The sequence below is a fragment of the Bufo gargarizans genome, chromosome 5 (genome assembly GCF_014858855.1).
Source record: "Bufo gargarizans isolate SCDJY-AF-19 chromosome 5, ASM1485885v1, whole genome shotgun sequence".
NCBI classification, from domain to species: Eukaryota; Metazoa; Chordata; class Amphibia; order Anura; family Bufonidae; genus Bufo; species Bufo gargarizans.
This window is the reverse complement of record NC_058084.1, coordinates 13960375-13979019: the sequence shown is the minus strand read 5'-3', so window position 1 is coordinate 13979019 and position 18645 is coordinate 13960375. Positions and strand designations below refer to the sequence as shown.

At 43.5% G+C, this 18645-nt stretch overlaps 1 protein-coding gene across 1 annotated transcript in view; it reads left to right on the top strand.

The window, feature by feature from the left end:
* Positions 1-18645, top strand: part of TRAPPC9 (trafficking protein particle complex subunit 9) — a 488202-nt gene that overhangs the window by 180896 nt on the left and 288661 nt on the right. The gene's annotated exons all lie outside the window — the stretch shown is intronic.

The following is an 18645-nucleotide window of genomic DNA, read 5'->3' as shown; positions in this document are numbered from 1 at the left end:
TCAACAATCTAGAAAATAACACATATGCCTGTCATTGTACCCCCCACCCTGCTACTCTTGTGGCTCCCAACTTCCACTTTGTATCCCTCGAAACGATGTTTAACCACTCATTTGCTACAGGCAGCCAGATTGCTTATTCCGCAGAACTGGTTGCGCACAGAACCCCCCACTGTGGATTCTTGGCTAAGCAAGGTAGATCATATTTGTCGTATGGAGGAACTGGCGAGCTGGGAGGACAGGGACCATAGCAGATATGTGAAACTCTGGACTCCTTGGTTCTTGTTCAGACAGGAGCAGTTGGAAAAGCAGACTTCACATGCGAGTCCAAGTAACACTGTAGCTTAGGTTCATATCTTGAAAGTTAGGTTATATGCCCCGACTAAACATAACAGGTGTTCATGTGAGGGTAATGCAATCCCCATTGCACTCTTATCTGCCATCAGTACTTAACCCCTTTTCAGCATGCTAAATGTATTTTGGTGTCATAAACAAGTCGTTTCTGATACTTTCCTTCCTACCTCCCCCCCCTTCTTCTTTGTCATCTCCTCTCCCCCCCCTTCTTCTTTGTCATCTCCCCTCCCCCCCCCCTTCCCTTCCCTACTGTTGCCCCCTTATTCTTCCCTCTTCCCTCTTTCCTTCACTCTTGAGTTATTATACTTAGGTGTTGGTATGCAAATGTTTACTGCATAATTATGTTGGAGTAACCACAATTATTTGTCATTGGATGTTTGGCGTGGTGTTCACATCTTGCTCAAGCTCACACTTTGGATGTAAACAATGTAACTGTAATTTTCATGCATATTCCTCATCTATGTAATTGACATAGTTCTGCGAGGCTGCTGCGCAACCTCACTGTCGAGATAATGCTGCACCCCAACTTATGCATTATTGTAAACTGTTGTGGTTTGCACATTGATACTTTTCAATAAAAAGAAAATTGACAAAAAATATAACTAGTATAATACTGCTCCTATGTACAAGAATATAACTACTATAATACTGCCTCCTATGTACAAGAATATAACTACTATAATACTGCTCCTATGTACAAGAATATATCTACTATAATACTGCCTCCTATGTACAAGAATATAACTACTATAATACTGCTCCTATGTACAAGAATATAACTACTATAAATACTGCTCCTATGTACAAGAATATAATACTATAATACTGCCTCCTATGTACAAGAATCTAACTACTATAATACTGCCATCCTATTTACAAGAATATACCTACTACAATACTGCTCCTATGTACAAGAATAAACTACTATATACTGCTCCTATGTACAAGAATATAACTACTATAATACTGCTCCTATGTACAAGAATCTAAAGAATAACTACTAATACTGCTCCTATGTACAAGAATATAACTACTATATACTGCTCCTATGTACAAGAATATAACTACTATAATACTGCTCCTATGTACAAGAATATAACTACTATAATACTGCTTCCTATGTACAAGAATATAACTACTATAATACTGCTCCTATGTACAAGAATATAACTACTATAATACTGCTCCTATGTACAAGAATATAACTACTATAATACTGCTCCCTATGTACAAGAATATAACTACTATAATACTGCCTCCTATGTACAAGAATATAACTACTATAATACTGCTTCCTATGTACAAGAATATACTACTATAATACTGCTCCTATGTACAAGAATATAACTATATAATACTGCTCCTATGTACAGGAATATAACTACTATAATACTGCTCCTATGTACAAGATATAACTACTATAATACTGCTCCTATGTACAAGAATATAACTACTATAATACTGCTCCTATGTACAAGAATATAACTACTATAATACTGCTCCTATGTACAAGAATATAACTACTATAATACTGCTCCTATGTACAAGAATATAACTACTATAATACTGCTCCTATGTACAAGAATATAACTACTATAATACTGCTCCTATGTACAAGAATATAACTACTATAATACTGCTCCTATGTACAAGAATGTAACTACTATAATACTGCTCCTATGTACAAGAATATAACTACTATAATACTGCTCCTATGTACAAGGAATGTAATACTTACTATATACGCCTCCTATGTACAGAATGTAACTACTATAGTATAGAGCCTATGTCAGATATAACTACTAAATACTGCTCCTATGTACAAGAATATACTACTATAATACTGCTCCTATGTACAAGAATAATACTACTATAATACTGCCTCCTATGTACAAGAATCTAACTACTATAATACTGCCTCCTATGTACAAGAATCTAACTACTATAATACTGCCTCCTATTTACAAGAATATACCTACTACAATACTGCTCCTATGTACAAGAATATAACTACTATAATACTGCCCCCTATGTACAAGAATATAACTACTATAATACTGCCCCTATGTACAAGAATATAACTACTATAATACTGCCAACTATGTACAAGAATATAACTACTATAATACTGCTTCCTATGTACAATAATATATCTACTATAATACTGCCTTCTATGTACAAGAATGTAACTACTATAATACTGCTCCTATGTACAAGAATGTAACTACTATAATACTGCTCCTATGTACAAGAATATAACTACTATAATACTGCTCCTATGTACAGGAATGTAACTACTATAGTATCGCCTCCTATGTACAAGAATATAACTACTATAATACTGCTCCTATGTACAAGAATATAACTACTATAATACTGCTCCTATGTACAAGAATATACCTACTATAATACTGCGCCTATGTACAAGAATATAACTACTATAATACTGCTCCTATGTACAAGAATATAACTACTATAATACTGCTCCTATGTACAAGAATGTAACTACTATAATACTGCTCCTATGTACAAGAATGTAACTACTATAATACTGCTCCTATGTACAAGAATGTAACTACTATAATACTGCTCCTATGTACAAGAATGTAACTACTATAATACTGCTCCTATGTACAAGAATGTAACTACTAGATACTGCTCCTATGTACAGGAATGTAACTACTAGTAATCGCCTCCTATGTACAAGAATATAACTACTATAATACTGCTCCTATGTACAAGAATATAACTACTATAATACTGCTCCTATGTACAAGAATATACCTACTATAATACTGCGCCTATGTACAAGAATATAACTACTATAATACTGCTCCTATGTACAAGAATATAACTACTATAATACTGCTCCTATGTACAAGAATGTAACTACTATAATACTGCTCCTATGTACAAGAATGTAACTACTATAATACTGCTCCTATGTACAAGAATATAACTACTATAATACTGCTCCTATGTACAGGAATGTAACTACTATAGTATCGCCTCCTATGTACAAGAATATAACTACTATAATACTGCTCCTATGTACAAGAATATAACTACTATAATACTGCTCCTATGTACAAGAATATACCTACTATAATACTGCGCCTATGTACAAGAATATAACTACTATAATACTGCCTCCTATGTACAAGAATATAACTACTATAATACTGCTCCTATGTACAAGAATATAACTACTATAATACTGCCTCCTATGTACAAGAATATAACTACTATAATACTGCTCCTATGAACAAGAATATAACTACTATAATACTGCTCCTATGTACAAGAATATAACTACTATAATACTGCTCCTATGTACAGGGATATAACTACTATAATACTGCTCCTATGTACAAGAATATAACTACTATAATACTACTCCTATGTACAAGAATATAACTACTATAATACTGCCTCCTATGTACAAGAATATAACTACTATAATACTGCTCCTATGTACAAGAATATAACTACTATAATACTGCTCCTATGTAACTACTGTTATAATACAGGGTTGAGTCCCATTATTATGGCCAGCAGCTAATATCCAGAGTAACCGCCGTGTGCAGCACGGACAGCAGCTAGAGAAGCTGGGAGTGACTCGGTAAGGTCCCGGTAGGTTGTCACAGGTCTCTGCAGTGCATCCCACAGGTGCTGGAGAGTGTGTGTGGGAGGAGCCATACATGAACGTTGAGGTGGTCCTACAGATGCTATATTGGGTTCAAGTCTAGGGAGTTGGGGGCAGGGTAGTACTTGAAAGTCTTGGTCATGCTTTTCCAACCTATGTTGGACACTTCTAGATGTGTGATATGTCCCATTGTCTTGCTGGAAGATCCCATCCCCCGCAGGGAAGTTAATCAGTATGTATGGGTGTACGTGTTCATGATCTGCAAGGATTGATTCATACCCAAATTTGTTGAGATTGCCTTCTAACATGGATGAGAATGCCCAAAGAATGCCACAGAATCCTTCCCCAGACCATAACGCGGCCACCACCAGCTTGTGTTCTCTCCAGCAATGGTTGCAGGGTGTTTGTTCTCTGATGTTTCTCGCCCTAAACGCCGATGTTTATACTTTTCATTAAGCAGAAAATGTGACTGATCGGAGAAGACAACATTTTACCAATCAGCGGAGGTCCGCTTCTGATACTGCCTCCAAAATGGAAGAGGTGCAGTAACCGTCCGTCTGCTCCGGAGCCCCGTACGCAGTAGGGTTGTCTGAACTGTTGTGTTAGACACACGTCTGGTCGCCCCCTTGGTCATTTTGGTTGTGAGCTCCTCCACTGTAGTGTGTCGGCCCTCCCTCTTGCACCTTCATAGCCGACATTCACCTCTCATATCAGTGGCACGTGGTCTTGTGCAGTAGGGCTGAAACAATTACTCGAATTAATCTATTAACTCGACACACAAATTCCTCGATGAAATATTTTTTACATTGATGATTAGTTTGTGCCATGTGACCATGGAGTGTGAGTGAAGAGCTTGCTATTACTCATGCTCCGTGGTCACCCGCAGCACGTGAAGAAGGGGATGAAAGATCTCTGGAGTGTCGTCAGTACAGGTAAGGTAAGTATTTTAGTTCACTGGCAATGTGGTTGGGCACTGATAACTAGGATGGTTAACGGGTAAACAGATGGCAGTGGGGGCAGCTGATGGCACTTGGGGCGAGCTGGTGGCATTGGCGGAGGGGCTGGTAGAATTGGAGGGGGAGTAACTGATGACATGGGTAGGGTGGTGGCATTGGAAGGGGAACTAGTGGCCCTGGGGAGAGCTGGTGGCACTGCTGGAGGAACTAATGGCATTGGAGGGGGAACTGATGGCACTGCTGGAGGAGCTAATGGCACTGGAGGGGGAATTGATGGCACTGCTGGAGGAACTAATGGCACTGCTGGAGGAACTAATAGCATTGGAGGGGGAACTGATGGCACTGGAGGGGGAATTGATGGCACTGGAGGGGGAACTGATGGCACTGCTGGAGGAACAAATAGCATTGGAGGGGGAACTGATGGCACTGCTGGAGGAACTAATGGCACTGGAGGGGGAATTGATGGCACTGCTGGAGGAACGAATGGCACTGGAGGGGGAACTGATGGCACTGCTGGAGGAGAAACTAATGGCACTGGAGGTGGGAACTGCTGGAACTGCTGGAGGAACTAATGGCACTGGAGGGGGAACTGATGGCAGGGGAGCTGATGAGTTTTTATAGAAAACGTTCTTAGCTTTTTCTTATTAGAGTACTCGATTAATCGTTGGATTAATCCGTAGAATACTTGATTACTAAAATAATCGATAGCTGCAGCCCTACTCTGCAGTTTGCACATCGCTCATTCACAATGGCGCCATTTGGCCTTTCAGGACACACTTTCACCACACCAGCACGAGAACAGTGGTCATAATAATGGGACTCGACTGTGTACTGCTTGTCTGTATGGACAGAACTTTTGTCCTAGACCCCCTTATCCCTACATTTCGCATTCCTGAATGTGACAGTGAAATCTCGGACCTCTTTCAGAATACATTCATCCAGAGATCTGTCAGACGCTGATTGTATTTTCCATTCTTGCTTATTTTTTTTATTTTTGTTGTTGTTTTCTTGTCACGTTTTCATACAGATTTCATATTTCTGTCATTTTTGTTGTTCCTGCAAAAAATGTTCCAAAAGGCTTGTGAAAAATGTAAATGCTCTGCCTCCCCCCCCCCATTCAGACCTTCAGCTGCTTATCATCTGGACTCTGGTTCTGGCCAGTGATGCTACGCTGGCGTCTTCTTCGGTTTTGGCAGCGTTGAGGCAGGCGCGAGCTGCTGGATATGACAGCCGGGAGAGGATGATTTATAGCACAGTTTGTGTATCAGGGCTGGGAGATGAATTGCGGAGAAGCGTTAGTTGAGCTCAGGATTCCTGCTGCCCGTGCTCTGCATTCAGCTGATTTTTCAGTATTTTCCCTCGGCCCTGGGAACGTGACAGCGCCATCACTCCATTTTCGTAAAACACTTGGCTTTGAAATGTAACTGATGTTTTTTTATGCCCCCAGAATGTGTACAATAGATTTTACACCTTTTCTGTTCGGCTTCAGAAGAGCCTACCAAAGGAGTCTTCAGCTTCGGCTGCTTGCTGCTTGATTGTCCCGCACAGGCATTGGCAGTCTCCTGGTTCTGTGGAACTAATGGTTCCAGCATTCCTTTCTATCTGCTTTATGCTTCATTCTATATACCTAATCAAAGGGAGTACAGGAGGACACACCCTTCTGATATCAGTAGGGGGTGTGTGCTTTATGGCCCCTGCAATGAATGAATGTCAATTGACAGAGAAATGTCATAGTAACATAATAGTTTATAAAGCTATAATAGTTCAGTCTGTTATCCTGCAAATTGATTCAGAGGAAGGCAAAAACCCTGTGAGGTAGCAGCCAATTTTCTCATTTTAGAGAAAAAAAATTCCTTCCTGACTATAATAAACTATGACATTGGAGTCTCTGTAAAATAATTAAGTGCAGTTCCTCTCCCAGAGACCAGGGGGTGCTATGAACAGAGCCTTATCTGTGTATTTAGTGTGTAGTATTACTATCCTGCCTTCTCTAAGCCTTCTGCCGTTATCATCTGACCTGTATTGAATATGAGATGACTCTGCTCATTGTGTCACAGTCAGTACAGCAAATCTAAGGAGAGCAGGAAATGCAAGGGATAGCTCTAGCTTCGGGAAGACTTAAAGCTATGTTTTTTTGATGGAGCGCAACATAAAAATTGAAAAAAGCACCATCTGTTTGTTGAAAAATAACTCCTTTATAATAAAAGCTTTACAGTAAATCACAGGAAGTTCCCCGTTACACCAGGCAAGTGCCTTTAAGGCTCGCTCAGCTGAATGTAATGATACATTTCACTCAATCATCCATTTCTTTATTCTGGAGAAAAAAATATTTTGAATCCATATGCAAATGAGCAGTTAGGTGCATTGTGGGTGGGACTAAGCCACTCTATGCACTTTTGCTCCTCCTACTTCTTGATTGGCAGATCCAGGTTCCTGCATATTCATGTCACATACCTATTTTTAATAAAGTTGACGGGCTGGGCTCTTAGAAGAAGCATGAGGAGTAAGGGTGCACAGATTGCATTGGGCCCTTCTCTGGGGCACGTAACTTCTCTAGCATTAAGATCAGAAGTACTTTTTCTGCAGGTTTTTTGGCAAGTTATGGTAGTTCCAAATCACAAGAAGTGCTCCTGATTTTGCTTGGTAAACCCACCCAACATGCTCCTTGTTATAATGGGATTATGGGCCACGTATGGGCCACCTTCACATATCTTAGCCAGGGGCAGTTGGCCTTGACCGGGAAGCGCACTACTCAAAGTTTTAGCGCTCCCAGGTGCATGTGAGGGATTAAATGGCTGCGATCAGCATTACCGCCGACTGGAAGGGGATAATTGAAGGAAAACTGATTTTTTTTATTTTAGCACAAGGCCACGTCAATAAATTTTTAAAAAGTGAAATTGTCTGAAAGACTTTCTGAATGCATTGCATCTCCAGGGCTACAGACCACAAACGCCCTGAAGCCTGAATCTCCACCCATGTAATGCTCTTCTCTCGCCTCCCCTCTTCTTGATGATATAAATTTTCTCAGTAGTGTACATTATATGAATTTTTATCCAGCATTAAAAAAAATTGATTAAAGCCAACGCAAAATCCTGTTTAAATGTCAAGTTTAAGTTTGCGCCTTCCCTCGGGAGCGAACTTCGGTCATTTCAGGGTAACATCTTGTGAATCTGCCTGCGATCTTTGAGTTCTGTTACAATGAAGCCACGTGGTGTTTTATCTGACACGACGCTCACATAAAAATATCCTCGGAAGCCTCAAGTTTTTGGGTGTTTTATACATTATAGAATTTTGTGTGTCTGGAGGTGACTACGATAGATTTAGAGTTTGCCTGATGTCAGACTTTTCAGCAAATTGCTTGAAGTGAATCTTTTGTGTCTGCTGTTTGTTCTTATTGATAGAGATTTTCTATATGAAGTGAATTAAAGGTTTAGACAAGCACTGCTGTGGATAACCTGTTAGCGAGAAGATATAATGGTGCGAACAGGGACCTATTGGAGCCAACGGTGGAGGTGTGGGCAGTACTGAGCAAGTGCCAGTCTCCTCCTCATAACCAGAGCCCCCTCCTCATAACCAGAGCCCCCTTTTCATAACAAGAGCCCCCTCCTCATAACCGCAGTCCCCTCCTCATAACCAGAGCCCCCTCCTCATAACCACAGTCCCCTCCTCATAACCGCAGTCCCCTCCTCATAACCAGAGCCCCCTCCTCATAACCACAGTCCTCTCCTCATACCCAGAGGCCCCTCCTCATAACCACAGTCCCCTCCTCATAACTGCAGTCCCCTGCTAATAACCGCAGTCCCCTCCTCATAACCACAGTCCCCTCCTCATAACCGCAGTCCCCTGCTAATAACCGCAGTCCCCTCCTCATAACCACAGTCCTCTCCTCATACCCAGAGGCCCCTCCTCATAACCACAGTCCCCTCCTCATAACTGCAGTCCCCTGCTAATAACCGCAGTCCCCTCCTCATAACCACAGTCCCCTCCTCATAACCGCAGTCCCCTCCTCATAACCGCAGTCCCCTCCTCATAACCGCAGTCCCCTCCTCATAACCGCAGTCCCCTCCCCATAACCGCAGTCCCCTCCCCATAACCGCAGTCCCCTCCCCATAACCGCAGTCCCCTCCTCTTAACCGCAGTCCCCTCCTCTTAACCGCAGTCCCCTCCTCTTAACCGCAGTCCCCTCCCCTTAACCGCAGTCCCCTCCCCTTAACCGCAGTCCCCTCCTCATAACCAGAGCCCTCTCCTGATAAGCAGAGTCTCCATTCATGTCCAGCCCCCTCTATACCACCAGCTCCAATCCTCATAACACCCCTCTTTCATAACCAGACCCCCCCCTCTCAGCAATCCCCCCACTTCCTAACAAGCACCATAACCGTCCCTCTCCTTATAACCAGCTTCCTTCTTTGTGACTAGCCACCACTCCTCGTAACTAGCCATTGCCTTCTCATAACAGCCCCTCCTCATAACCTTTCATTATACCAGTGCTTCAGAAAATGTCAAGTTAATTATCTCGAAATCTAATTAGGGTCTTCTACAATACAACTTTAAAGGAAGCATTTTTATAGTGCAGCCTGAAGTCTGAGCTGCAGAGCACGCTACGCAGTCACAAGATGCCCATGGTGGCGTGTCTTCACACCTAGCCGGGTGGAGAACATGCACTAAAGGGAACACTGTAGAGAATAGCACAGACCTCCTTAAGTAATATTATTGGTTTTGCCACCTTGAACTGCAGGAATATTTCTTGATAATCACTGATATTCCGTATATGTGTCATGTAAATCAATCTGCAGGTTCCAGGCTGCTTTTTATGGCAGTCTGTAGTCTGTGAATGACACCAGCCTCATATAACAGCCTTTAGATTGACCTTATATTTGACCCCCTTCCCCTGTAGATTGCTATTGAGTTACTCCTGCAGCTTATTTAAACATAACCTTACATGTAATACCGCCATGGCGGTGATCAGTACCTGCAGCTTAGAAGCATGGTCTATTGGAGTCTGCGGTAGTATGAACTACTACTCCCATCAGAGGCTAAGGCCACTTCTTTGTCCTACGCCCTTTACCCATGGTAAAGATCTGCTTTTGCAGATTGGCTGCACTGTTTAAAGAGGACCTTTCACCAGTTTTTACTTTATAAAAGCAATACCCCACACTGTAGCCCATGTTCCCTAGATGTCATATCGCTCATTTTTTTTCATGATATGCTCCTCCGTTGCGCCACTTTGCCCCCGTTCCGTTTTGGCCCCTGGTATGCTAATTCATAGCATCGGTACAGGGAGGAGGAGACATCAGCTTTTCTCAGTGGGCGTCTGTTTTGACGCGCTCCACTGAGATTGGATCGCGCTGCAGAAGGAGACGCCCACTGAGAAAAGCTGATGTCTCCTCCTCCTCCTCCCTGTACTGATGCTATGAATTAGCATACCAGGGGCCAAACTGAATGGGGTGTAGAGTGTGGGAGTGTAAAGTTTTGGGCAGTGAACAGCGGACAATAGCTCAAATATACGAGCATATAGATGCGGCGACACAGTAGGCAATAGATTTAGGATAAATCTAGGATAAGAGGAGTCACGGTTGGGAAGGAGGAGGTGTATGTTAGCAGCAGAGGCCGCGGCAACATCAAGCAGAAACAAAATAAAAAAAATCACATCATCGATCTCTAGTGATTAGGGTAACGTTCCCCAAAAAATATAGGAGCGCCCCCCTCCCCTCCCGCTTCTTTCCTTTATATAAAAAATACTAATAATATAAGAGATGGAAGTACAAACCGGATTCCCAAAAAGTTGGGACACTATACAAATCGTGAATAAAAACTGAATGCAATGATGTGGAGGCGCCAACTTCTAATATTTTATTCAGAATAGAACATAAATCACGGAACAAAAGTTTAAACTGAGAAAATGTACCATTTTAAGGGAAAAATATGTTGAATCAGAATTTCATGGTGTCAACAAATCCCCAAAAAGTTGGGACAAGGCCATTTTCACCACTGTGTGGCATCTCCCCTTCTTCTTACAACACTCAACAGACGTCTGGGGACCGAGGAGACCAGTTTCTCAAGTTTAGACATAGGAATGCTCTCCCATTCTTGTCTAATACAGGCCTCCAACTGTTCAATCGTCTTGGGCCTTCTTTGTTGCACCTTCCTCTTTATGATGCCCCAAATGTTCTCTATAGGTGAAAGATCTGGACTGCAGACTGGCCATTTCAGTACCCGGATCCTTCTCCTACGCAGCCATGATGTTGTGATTGATGCAGAATGTGGTCTGGCATTATCTTGTTGAAATGCAGGGTCTTCCCTGAAAGAGATGACGTCTGGATGGGAGCAGATGTTGTTCTAGAACCTGAATATATTGTTCTGCATTGATGGTGCCTTTCCAGACATGCAAGCTGCCCATGCCACACGCACTCATGCAACCCCATACCATCAGAGATGCAGGCTTCTGAACTGAGCGTTGATAACAACTTGGGTTGTCCTTGTTCTCTTTAGTCCAGATGACATGGCGTCCCAGATTTCCAAAAAGAACTTCGAATCGTGACTCGTCTGACCACAGAACAGTCTTCCATTTTGCCACACTCCATTTTAAATGATCCCTGGCCCAGTGAAAACGCCTGAGCTTGTGGATCTTGCTTAGAAATGGCTTCTTCTTTGCACTGTAGAGTTTCAGCTGGCAACGGCGGATGGCACGGTGGATTGTGTTCACTGACAATGGTTTCTGGAAGTCTTCCTGAGCCCATTCTGTGACTTACTTTACAGTAGCATTCCTGTTTGTGGTGCAGTGTGGTTTAAGGGCCCGGAGATCACGGGCATCCAGTATGGTTTTACCGCCTTGACCCTTACGCACAGAGATTGTTCCAGATTCTCTGAATCTTCGGATGATGTTATGCACAGTTGATGATGATAGATGCAAAGTCTTTGCAATTTTTCGCTGGGAAACACCTTTCTGATATTGCTCCACTATCTTTCTGCGCAACATTGTGGGAATTGGTGATCCTCTACCCATCTTGGCTTCTGAGAGACACTGCCACTCTGAGAAGCTCTTTTTATACCCAATCATGTTGCCAATTGACCTAATTAGTGTTAATTGGTCTTCCAGCTCTTCGTTATGCTCAAATTTACTTTTTCCAGCCTCTTATTGCTACTTGTCCCAACTTTTTGGGGATTTGTTGACACCGTGAAAATTTGAATCAACGTATTTTTCCTTTAAAATGATACATTTACTCGGATTAAACGGTTGATCCGTCATCTACGTTCTATTACAAATAAAATATTGACATTTGCCATCTCCACATCATTGCATTCAGTTTTTATTCACGATTTGTTTAGTGTCCCAACTGAAGTTTTAATTTAAGAAACAGTACATGATCCAAAAACGTCAATAGGTCCTTAGTGACCACCAGTTAGTAATTAAAAAAACTGAATGGGGGGCACTGCTGCGCAACGGAGAGCATATCAAGAAAAAAAAAATTTGCGATATGACACCTACTGAGCATGGCCTACAGTGTGGGTTTTTATAAAGTAAGACTGGTGAAAGGTCCTCTTTAAGCTCAGCAAAAAGTACTGTAGCACACTGTTTTCTGCATGCACTGTACTGCTCCTACATGTATTACATGCACTGTCCTGCTCGCCATCTGTACTACATGCACTGTACTGCTCTCTACCTGTACGTGTTGTGTACTGCTCTCTACCTGTACTACATGCACTGTACTGCTCTCTACATGAGCTACATGCACTGTACTGCTCTCTACCTGTACTACATGTACTGTACTCTCTACATGAGCTACATGCACTGTACTGCTCTCTACCTGTACTACATGTACTGTACTCTCTACATGAGCTACATGTCCCGTACTGCTCTCTACCTGCACCACATGTACTGTGTCTGCTCTCTACCTGTACTACATGTACTGTACTCTCTACATGAGCTACATGCACTGTACGGCTCTCTACCTGTACCACATGTACCGTACTGCTCTCTACCTGTACCACATGTCCCGTACTGCTCTCTACCTGTACCACATGTCCCGTACTGCTCTCTACCTGTACCACATGTCCCGTACTGCTCTCTACCTGTACCACATGTCCCGTACTGCTCTCTACCTGTACCACATGTCCCGTACTGCTCTCTACCTGTACCACATGTCCCGTACTGCTCTCTACCTGTACCACATGTCCCGTACTGCTCTCTACCTGTACCACATGTCCCGTACTGCTCTCTACCTGTACCACATGTCCCGTACTGCTCTCTACCTGTACCACATGTCCCGTACTGCTCTCTACCTGTACCACATGTCCCGTACTGCTCTCTACCTGTACCACATGTCCCGTACTGCTCTCTACCTGTACCACATGTCCCGTACTGCTCTCTACCTGTACCACATGTCCCGTACGGCTCTCTACCTGTACCACATGTCCCGTACGGCTCTCTACCTGTACCACATGTCCCGTACGGCTCTCTACCTGTACCACATGTCCCGTACGGCTCTCTACCTGTACCACATGTCCCGTACGGCTCTCTACCTGTACCACATGTCCCGTACTGCTCTCTACCTGTACCACATGTCCCGTACTGCTCTCTACCTGTACCACATGTCCCGTACTGCTCTCTACCTGTACCACATGTCCCGTACTGCTCTCTACCTGTACCACATGTCCCGTACTGCTCTCTACCTGTACCACATGTCCCGTACTGCTCTCTACCTGTACCACATGTCCCGTACTGCTCTCTACCTGTACCACATGTCCCGTACTGCTCTCTACCTGTACCACATGTCCCGTACTGCTCTCTACCTGTACCACATGTCCCGTACTGCTCTCTACCTGTACCACATGTCCCGTACTGCTCTCTACCTGTACCACATGTCCCGTACTGCTCTCTACCTGTACCACATGTCCCGTACTGCTCTCTACCTGTACCACATGTCCCGTACTGCTCTCTACCTGTACCACATGTCCCGTACTGCTCTCTACCTGTACCACATGTCCCGTACTGCTCTCTACCTGTACCACATGTCCCGTACTGCTCTCTACCTGTACCACATGTCCCGTACTGCTCTCTACCTGTAGTACGTGCACTGGTCTCTAATTGTACTACTTGGGTTGCAGTGCTGTCTACCAGTGTTGGGACAGGCTGTTCCATTGGACAACTCCTTTTTGGGGGGCATTAGAATGGTTCTCTAATTTCTCTAAAATTAAACAATGGTTGTGTAAACATTTTTTTACAGTAGCATAAATGACCTTTAAATTGTACATACTGGCAGAAAACTTCATCAAAACTATACAGAGACGGACAAATATAAAAGTTATGAGCTCTGTAGTGACATGGGGGGTAACAAAAATAGCCAAAAGCAGCCTGGTCCATAACGGATTACTAAGTTTTACAACCTTTTATCTCTGGCTTGAGACTGATATGGTCCAAGACTTGCTGCATTTTTCGCTATTCAGCGATCCACTTTTCGTCTGACGTAGTCCAATTTGCGTCATTACCTTTATCCACAGCACCCCCCCTACTTTCCGTTTGATTAAAAGCCCAATTTTCTTGCACGCAACAGTAATGATTATGGGTAATTTTGGGAGAGAGCTTCTTGTCTTTCATCTGACACTGTCTAAGAGTCTCGCCAGATGCTGCCTTTTCATGTGCAACCAGTTCCGGGGCACGGTGACAGCCACTATTACTGGTTCATGCTTCCACTCTTCTTAGGACCCTCTGAACTACGCTTATTAATACTGACCCACTCTTCTCTAAAGCTCTTTAAGAAGGATAAATAGATGAATTTTCTTGTGGCTTTTTGAAACCAAAATAGTATTAGAAAAATTGCCGGATCGCCATTTCAGCATCCTTCACTGTATTCACAGTATTTTATGACTGGTTTAGCAATCACTCACTGTGTTTTTAAAAACTAACCTTGCGTTTTGTTGATCTTATTGTAGCCCTCGCCTTGAGTTGTCGTTGGTTGGCATAACTTTTTTCCCATTTCTTAAAGGGTTGTATGTACAAATATCACCCTTGAAGTGGTTGGCTTAGAGTGACAGCCCTTGTCCAAAGGCCTTTTAGGAGGGTCCCACACTGGAGAATTTGGCAAAATCGATGACTAGACATGGTTCATCATGGAAATAGGAACCCGAGCCCTCCTTTAAACACATTGACCTCCTCAAACTTTCTTCTTACACTTCCTACTTTTCTTACCTTTTTAGCAGAAGCCTCCAAGTTTTGCCATATTGTTCCATCATAAAACCTGTTCCTTTAGATTCGTGAATTCACAATTCATTCCAGTGGTTAATTGTGTAAAGTTATATAGACGATTGTCAAAGAGCATTTTTATCTTGATTTCGCCCACAAGTAGGTACAGATCATGTAAATTGTCCTTTGCTGTGGCTCCATAAGTTGAGAGTGCCCAAGAACTTAAAATTTGAGACCACTGTAGGCAAGAGGAAGACAAGCCCATGGAGGAAGTGGCCAAGCTGAGAATCCTCTATCTATCTTCTCCATTGGAATGCAAGTTATCCACAAAAACCACCATATTAGAAAGTAAGGGAACGGGAAGCAGATGATTTCCACCTGTCCATTTCCCTTTAAGAAGGAATGGTAGGAGGGTGAAGAAGCACCAAGCTGAACAATTACCAGCATGACATGGACCAACATGTGGAAGATTCATCATTTTTTTTTTTTGTTTGCCAAAGTGCCCCCTCTGCCCTATATGCATCACCGTCACTGATGATTTTTTCTTTCTTTAATACTTATCACGTCCCAGTCGCTACATAAGAGGGACATGTTATAGATGGGTGGACTGTGATTATAGCATTCATTTACATTTTTTATTTGACTTTAGTGGTCCGAACGGGTTGTCTATACTCTGTAGACTCCCAGCATTGTACAGGCAGGTCGCGGACTGTGCACACGGCCGTCTTATGAGAATGTGGCATGGAGCTCTGATGAAAACACTTGTATTGCAGACACTCATGCACTGATGATTTTCAAGAGCCGTTACCGCTGTATAGATGAAATTATGCCCGTTCAAGCTGCGAAAATATATGTAAGAAGGCCACCAGGAAAACACAAGAGGGAGAGCGTATGAGCCAAGCGAATTAAAGATGGAAAATTTTATATGAGACACTTGGGTAGCTGGTCTGTGAATACAACCTAGTATTACACAGAGCTGCTGGAGGTTGGGGGATGTTAATGAAGGTTGGAACCAGTTTATCCCACATAGCCAGGTCCATAAATATTGGGACATCAACACAATTCTAACATTTTTGGCTCTATACACCACCACAATGGATTTAAAATGAAACAAACAAGATGTACTTTACCTGCAGACTGTCAGCTTTAAGTTGAGGGTATTTACATCCAAATCAGGTGAACGGTGCAGGAATTACAACTGTTTGCATATGTGCCTCCCACTTGTTAAGGGACCAAAAGTAATGGGACAGAATAATAATCATAAATCAAACTTTCACTTTTTAATACTTGGTTGCAAATCCTTTGCAGTAAATTACAGCCTGAAGTCTGGAACGCATAGACATCACCAGACGCTGGGTTTCATCCCTGGTAATGCTCTGCCAGGCCTCTACTGCAACTGTCTGCAGTTCCTGCTTGTTCTTGGGGCATTTTCCCTTCAGTTTTGTCTTCAGCAAGTGAAATGCTCAATCGGATTCAGGTCCGGTGATTGACTTGGCCATTGCATAACATTCCACTTCTTTCCCTCTTTTGTGGCTTTTGCAGTATGCTTTGGGTCATTGTCCATCTGCACTGTGAAGCGCCGTCCAATGAGTTCTGAAGCATTTGGCTGAATATGAGCAGATAATATTGCCTGAAACACTTCAGAATTCATCCTTCTGCTTCACTGATGAGGTGGTTGTCACGGACGGTGTACAGGAAACAAGACAATGCAACATGCATATATGACTCACTGGATCCAAAGCTAAGGAACCAAGAGGGAGACCCCTGCACAAAACCTGGCACTTTCCCTGGCTGCTCAGCCTATGCAAAAATCCCAGAGGTGGATGGTTGCATATCCACGTACCTCGACTATATAACACCTGAACACCCTACAATAGTGAGGGGACACGACCACCGGCTCCCTACACCAGACACGGAGAGAGTCAGGTAAACCAGAAGACCCCTCTCCCGAGAAAGTCCCAAACTGCGGATGAAACCCATATGCACCAAAAAATGGTGACTTATCAGAGGACTCCTGACGACGGTTATTTAAAGCAAACTCAGCAAGGGACAAAAAAGAACACCAATCCTCTTGATTCTCCGCCACAAAACAACGCAGATATGTCTCCAGATTCTGATTGACGCGCTCTGTCTGGCCATTCAACTGCGGGTGGAAAGCAGAAGAGAATGACAACCGAACCCCCAAGCGAGAACAGAAAGCCTTCCAGAATCTGGAAACAAACTGCGTGCCCCTATCAGAGACTATGTCTGAAGGAATACCGTGCAATTTGACAATGTGGTCAATAAATGCCTGCGCCAGCGTCTTAGCATTGGGCAAACCAGGAAAAGGGATGAAATGCACCATTTTGCTAAAACGGTCCACCACCACCAGAATCACAGTCTTCCCCGAGGAACGAGGCAGGTCCGTTATGAAGTCTATGGACAGATGTGTCCAAGGACGGGAAGGAATGGGTAAGGGAAGGAGAGGACCTGATGGCCGTGAATGAGGGACTTTGGCACGAGCGCAAGTCTCGCAGGCTGCCACAAAACCCTCAACCGACTTACGAAGCGCAGGCCACCAGAATCTCTGAGCGATGAGATCCAGTGTGGTTCCTGCCCCCGGGTGCCCAGCAAGGACCGTATCGTGGTGTTCCTTAAAAATCTTGTGTCTTAAAGCGAGAGGCACAAACAACCTCCCAGGAGGACAAAGATCAGGAGCCTTTGACTGGGCTGCCTGCACCTCTGCCTCCAATTCAGAAAAAAGAGCAGAGACCACCACACCTTCAGCCAAAATGGGACCCGGGTCTTCAAAATTCCCGCCTCCCGGAAAACAACGTGACAGGGCATCTGCCTTCACATTCTTAACTCCAGGGTGGAACGTGACAACAAAATTAAACCTAGAAAAGAACAAAGACCATCTGGCCTGTCTCGGGTTCAGACGCTTGGCTGACTCCAAGTAGGCCAGATTTTTATGGTCAGTAAATACGGTAATAGGGTGTCTGGCTCCCTCTAGCCAATGGCGCCATTCCTCAAAAGCCAACTTGATGGCTAACAATTCCTTATCTCCCACATCGTAATTTCTCTCTGCGGAGGAGAGTTTTTTCGAGAAAAAGGCACACGGTCGCAATTTGGCAGGAGAGGAACCCTGAGACAAAACCGCCTCCACACCCACCTCAGAAGCATCAACCTCAACTATGAAGGGTAAAGAAATATCAGGTTGCACCAAGATGGGAGCGGAAGCAAAACTCTCCTTGATATTAGAAAAAGCCTTACGCGCCTCTACTGACCAAGAAGAAAAATCTACCCCCTTTCTGGTCATATCAGTGAGTGGTTTAACAATAGAGGAATAATTCAAAATAAACTTCCTGCAATAATTGGCAAAGCCCAAAAAACGCATCAGCGCCTTCTGGTTCTCAGGAAGCTCCCACTCAAGCACAGCGCGGACCTTCTCGGGGTCCATGCGAAAACCAGAAGCGGAGAGAAGAAACCCCAGAAATTGCATTTCTGGAACCGCAAACACACATTTTTCCAGT